Source organism: Nannospalax galili, unplaced genomic scaffold, assembly GCF_000622305.1.
Source record: "Nannospalax galili isolate Female #2095 unplaced genomic scaffold, S.galili_v1.0 scaffold46, whole genome shotgun sequence".
NCBI classification, from domain to species: domain Eukaryota; kingdom Metazoa; phylum Chordata; class Mammalia; order Rodentia; family Spalacidae; genus Nannospalax; species Nannospalax galili.
The window spans coordinates 4661673-4666833 of NW_008355790.1; positions in this window are offsets into that span (position 1 = coordinate 4661673).

Below are 5161 nucleotides of genomic sequence, written 5' to 3' on the forward strand. Positions count from 1 at the left end.
GAGTCCATATGTATAGCTAAAGGCTACATAACAAGCAACAATGCCAGATAGGAGACACTTTCTTTTGAGTTGTTGGCCAGGGTGGCCCAAGGGACTACCAGATAGTAACCCAGCATAGAATTGGGAAAATGAACAGCAGTCCCCAATCTTATCCAAAGGAATATTGACAACTGATTACCGCTAGATGAGGAACAGCTGACCTTCCTAAAACAAAGACCTCTAGATAGGCTGATTGGATTCATCAGACAGACAAGTAGTAGGGAAGGGCTGGGGGTGCCAACCACACAGCGGACAGTAGCAGGGATAACAGAGTATAGGCTCTGGGGGGGTGGAGGGCCTATGGGAGGGTGCCATCTGGGAAGTGGGTATATAGATGAATAAGATTGTTTGGGATGTTCGGTGTGATATACACACAAAAAGTCAACAAATTTAAAAAATGACTTATATTTGAGGAGGAAACATAAAAATTTATGTCATGTTAATTAGTTGAGGTGATAAACATTACCATTGAAATCTACCCGGTGACTTTACAGTCATACACAGGCACCAAGGATCTGAGAACATACACAAGTGCCAAGGATCTAAGTGCAACCTATTATGATTAGTAATAATTAGATACATACAGATTAGAGATGCATGTGCCAACATCTCAGTGTTAGTAGCAAAAACAACTAGTCTTTCTGTAAAAAACAGTATATTTCAAAATGAAATGGATATCTTTTTAAAGGTTAAAAACTCATTCAATTTTATGTCTTACAGGGCTTACAGTGAGTTCAATATTATATAATGTTTTGATGTTGTATAACTGTATTAATTCAAATGTGAACCTAAAAATTTGTAGTCAATTTTGAAAGAGATGTATCTTTGCTCTGAGATTTGTCATTGAATATGTTAAAGCTGTAATGAAATTCTTCTTCTAGTCATGTGGTTATTAAATTTAAAAAAAATTTAAAAAAATAAAATAAACTTAAAAAAAAGAGAAAAAAATGGCTTTCAATATGTGGGACAAGTTTCAAGAATTGCCTAAAAAATATTCTGAACAGAAAAATTCTATGTCAAGATTCAGACAGCAAAAAAGGAAATGCTCTGAAAAAGGAAAATCCAATGGAAGGCGCCTCTTCAGTATGGAGCCAGTGATAGATTTGAACCCTCTGTCAAGGAGAACAAAGCTGAGCTTTCTGTCTTTTTTTTTTTTTTTCCCCTAGGCAGGCTGTGAAAAGAGGATAGAGCTGGCTGTGGAGGAGTGGGAAGGCTGAGGGGCTCATCAAACAGCTAGCTACTCAGAGCTTGGTATGAAAACTGCCACAGCAATCGCCTGTCACAGGCTGCCGGAAGGAAAAGAAAAAAGAAAACAAAAAGAGAAGAAAAACCCAAAGCAGCAGAAACCTCTTTTGCTGCTGCCCTAAGCTAGTTAATGCGAAGGCCTGTTTTCTAAGACATGGTAGTTTACAAATGTACATCAGCCTACGCTTAGTTTCCCCAGGTTCTAAAACTGAATTCTGTTCCTATTACAGTCCCAAGAAAAGCTACTTTCAAATACCTCGTAAATCCCTGTGGGGGCTGTGAGGAGATGGCTCAGTGGTTAAAAGCACTAGTTGCTCTAGAGGACCTGGGTTCTATTCCCAGCACCCACTTGGTGGCTAACAGTAGTCTTTAGTTTTTGGGATCCAATGCCCTCTTCTGGCTTCCTTGGGTTTTGCATGACATGAGTGCACTTACAGGCAAACACTCATACACATAAAAAAAGTTTTTTGTTTTGGTTTATTTGTTTGTTTGTTTTAAGAAAAGGTAAATTCCAGGCCGGGAGTGGTGACTCAAGCCTTTAATCCTAGCACATGGGAGGCAGAGGCAAGCAGATCCTGTGAGATCTGCGTTAGCCTGGTCTCCATACGCTACTAGCTGTGGCTACCCAGAGGGAGGACACCCTGTCTGTCTCAAAAAGGCAATAAATAAATAAATAAATAAATAAATAAATAGATAAATAAATAAATAAGAAAATAAATAAATAAACAAATGAATAAATCCCTCTGGAAGGCAAAGATGCAAAGATGGAATAGGATGAATTTGCACAAACACTGATGGGTTAGCTCTGTTAATCACAGTTCATTGATAGGCGTATAAATAAAACTTTCCCTTCATATCACTGAATCTCACTACTTGTAGTGCTTGTGCTAGTATCAATGCTAAATGAGGTGCTTGGTGTTGATCTCTGACCATTATCAGGTTAATCACATCCAGTACTGAGAAGCCCTGTTGGAATCATTTACTGCTGTCAGTGCTTTCTTAAGAACAGAAGGTAGATTGCAGGGATCAGGCGACAAGTTTTAGTTCTTATCAAATTAAAAGAACATAAATAGCAGTCTTTCTGCTCATTATTTTCCTGCAGCTTGAACTACTTCTCATACCTCATGAACTCCAAGGAGGCACAACCATGCCAGGTCAACATTTTACCTCCTCTTCCATTGGTCAGTGCAAACCTTCCTAGCCTCATCCATTTTCTGCTGCTGTTGTTTGACTCCATTCACTCTAAACAAGGCACTGAAAACAGACCAAAGAAGCACTCCAGCCAGGTCTGGTTTACTGTAGGAATGAGTGTGTTGGGGCTTAGTTACAGAACCATGGGTGAGGGGTTACTGACAGGAGTGTGATGCAAAGGTGTCACAAAGCTGTATCCTGAGCTCCCCACACAACTTGCTGGCAGCTAGTCTGGCTGGAGAGTCTGAGCTTAGCAAGTTACTGCTTATATAGCCTTGAGGAGGGGCCTTTTGAATTTTGTAACTTTCTGAACTTCCTGAGCCTTGTAAATTGCTGGGCTTCTCAGCTCAGTCTACCATGGAATGTTTCAGTTTGTAAGAAATGGATACACCACAGCTGCTATAACAGAACACCACAGCTTGGGGAAACGACAAGCATGGGCAATTTATTCGACTGACAATTCTAGGGGACATGAAATTCAAGAACATGGTGTCAGCATGTGCTGAGAGACTTTGTACTTCCCATCCTCCTGGTAAGGGCAGTGACCCAACAACCTAATCTTCACTTAATGGTTTGATACTCACCCCACCTTTCTTTGAGTCAGAGACTTTTTTATTTTTATTTTTTAATGTGTACGAGGCATTTTGCCTGCATTCAAGTGCACCCAGGTGTTGTAGTGCCCATGAGGTCAGAAGAAAGGACATCAGATGCCCTAGAACTGGAGTTACCGACAGTTTTTTGCTGCCATGTAGGTGATGAGACCCGAACCAGGTCCCCTGCAAGATAACCTCTGAGCCATCTAGCCATCTCTCCAGCTGAGTCAGGATCTTTTTGTAGCCCTGGTTGGCTTGCCACTCACTTTGTAGTCCAGACAGAATGAGAGTATAGTGCAGTGATCCCATATCTATATTTTTGTTAAGATGCTTACCTCTACCTGAAAATGCTCTAGTCCATTCTAACCAACCTCACTGTATGATCAAACCTTAAAACCACCTTGAGAAATAAATAATTCTGGAATAGTGCTATATACAGAATTAGTCTCAGTTTAGGCAATTCCTAACAGAGAATAGCTTTCTTTGTTTCTTTCCTTTATTGTGCACCTTAATATGTATCCCTTCCCTTAACTATAGGGAGATACAGAATGGACACTGTGTTAGGTACGACTCTGAGAAGATACTCAAGATTCTCACCTTCCACAAGATACATACATTTCCCCTGCTTTTTCCAAACAAACATTAATCTGGCTGATGACAGGAGAGATTTTACAAGTAAAATAAATAAGATCCAAATCAATTGACCTCAGATGAGATTTATTTATTTGCTTTTTTTTTGGGGGGGGGTTCTTTTTGAGACAGGGTCTCCCTGTAGCCCCAGCTATCCTGGAACTCACTATGTAGACCAGGCTGGCCTTGAATTCACGCCCGGCTTGTTTATTTTTAAGAGAGGATGGATTTGTTTTGACTCACCCTTTGAGTGGTTAACAGAACAATGTGACCAGAAAGCTTGGCTGCAGGTGGCTCAGGGGAAGAGGCATATAGAGCCTGGGCTCCTCAGCTCCACAAATCTTGGCAGAACAGGAGAGGTAGGAATGCTTATCATTAGTTAAGTCTGACCTACTCTGGAACAGCCTTCTGGTGGTGAGGGATTGGTATCTTGAGAGATGGAGGGGGACCTACATCTTGTGTCTTTTTTCTTTTTTTAATTTTAAAGATTTTGCTTTTATGAGTATACGTGTTTTGCATACATTAATATATATGCACCGTGTATGTGCCTGGTGTCTATGGAGGCCAGAAGAGCACTTTGATCCCCTGGAACTTGAGTTACAGACAGTTGTGAGATACCATGAATGTGTTGGGAACCAAACCCAGGTCCTCTGCAAGAGTAAGAAGTGCTCTTAATCACTGAGCCATCTTTCCAGGCCCCTCCTCTAAATTTTATGTATTTACTTTTTGAGACAGAGTGTCACCCCGTAGCTCTCTGGCTAGTCTGAATCTAATTCAGGTGCCTCAAGTTAACTGAAGTTCTGCTTCAGCTTTCTGAGTACTGAGATTACAGATAAAGATACCACCATTCCAGGCTGGTATATGTCTTGTATATGGGCACTAGGAGCTGAGAGAAACCTCATTTATCATCAAGAAAATGGGGTGTTTGGGGCTCTGGAAAGACTATTCAGTGGGTAAGAATGGTCCTGCTCTTGCAGAGGACCCGAATTCAGTTCCTGGCATCCACATCGGGACACTCACAACCTCCTGTAACTCCAGCTCCTGGGGGACTCCAATGTCTCAGACTTCCAGGGGCACCTGCACACGTGTGCATAATCTCCCCACACATATAAGCTTAATTAAAATAATTTTTAAGAAGAAGAAAATAGTGATTTTGGCCAGTTGTATAATTCAAGGAATTGAGTTCTCATAACAATATAAATGAACTTGGGAGAGGACCTCAGACTTCAGATGAGAATGCATTCTGCCACTATCTTAATTTGACCTCCTGAGACCAGAGCAGAGGACACAGGCACTACAGGCTGGATTGCAGAGCAGCCATAGGGGTCATGAATGGGTATTGTGCTAAAATGTTATGGTTCTGCTAATTTGTTGCAAAGCAAATAAATACAGGCACTTACTTCAGAGTACTGCTGCTTGATGCCTGAGGGGAGAAAAGAAATAGGGTTAGAGATGGATTCTCT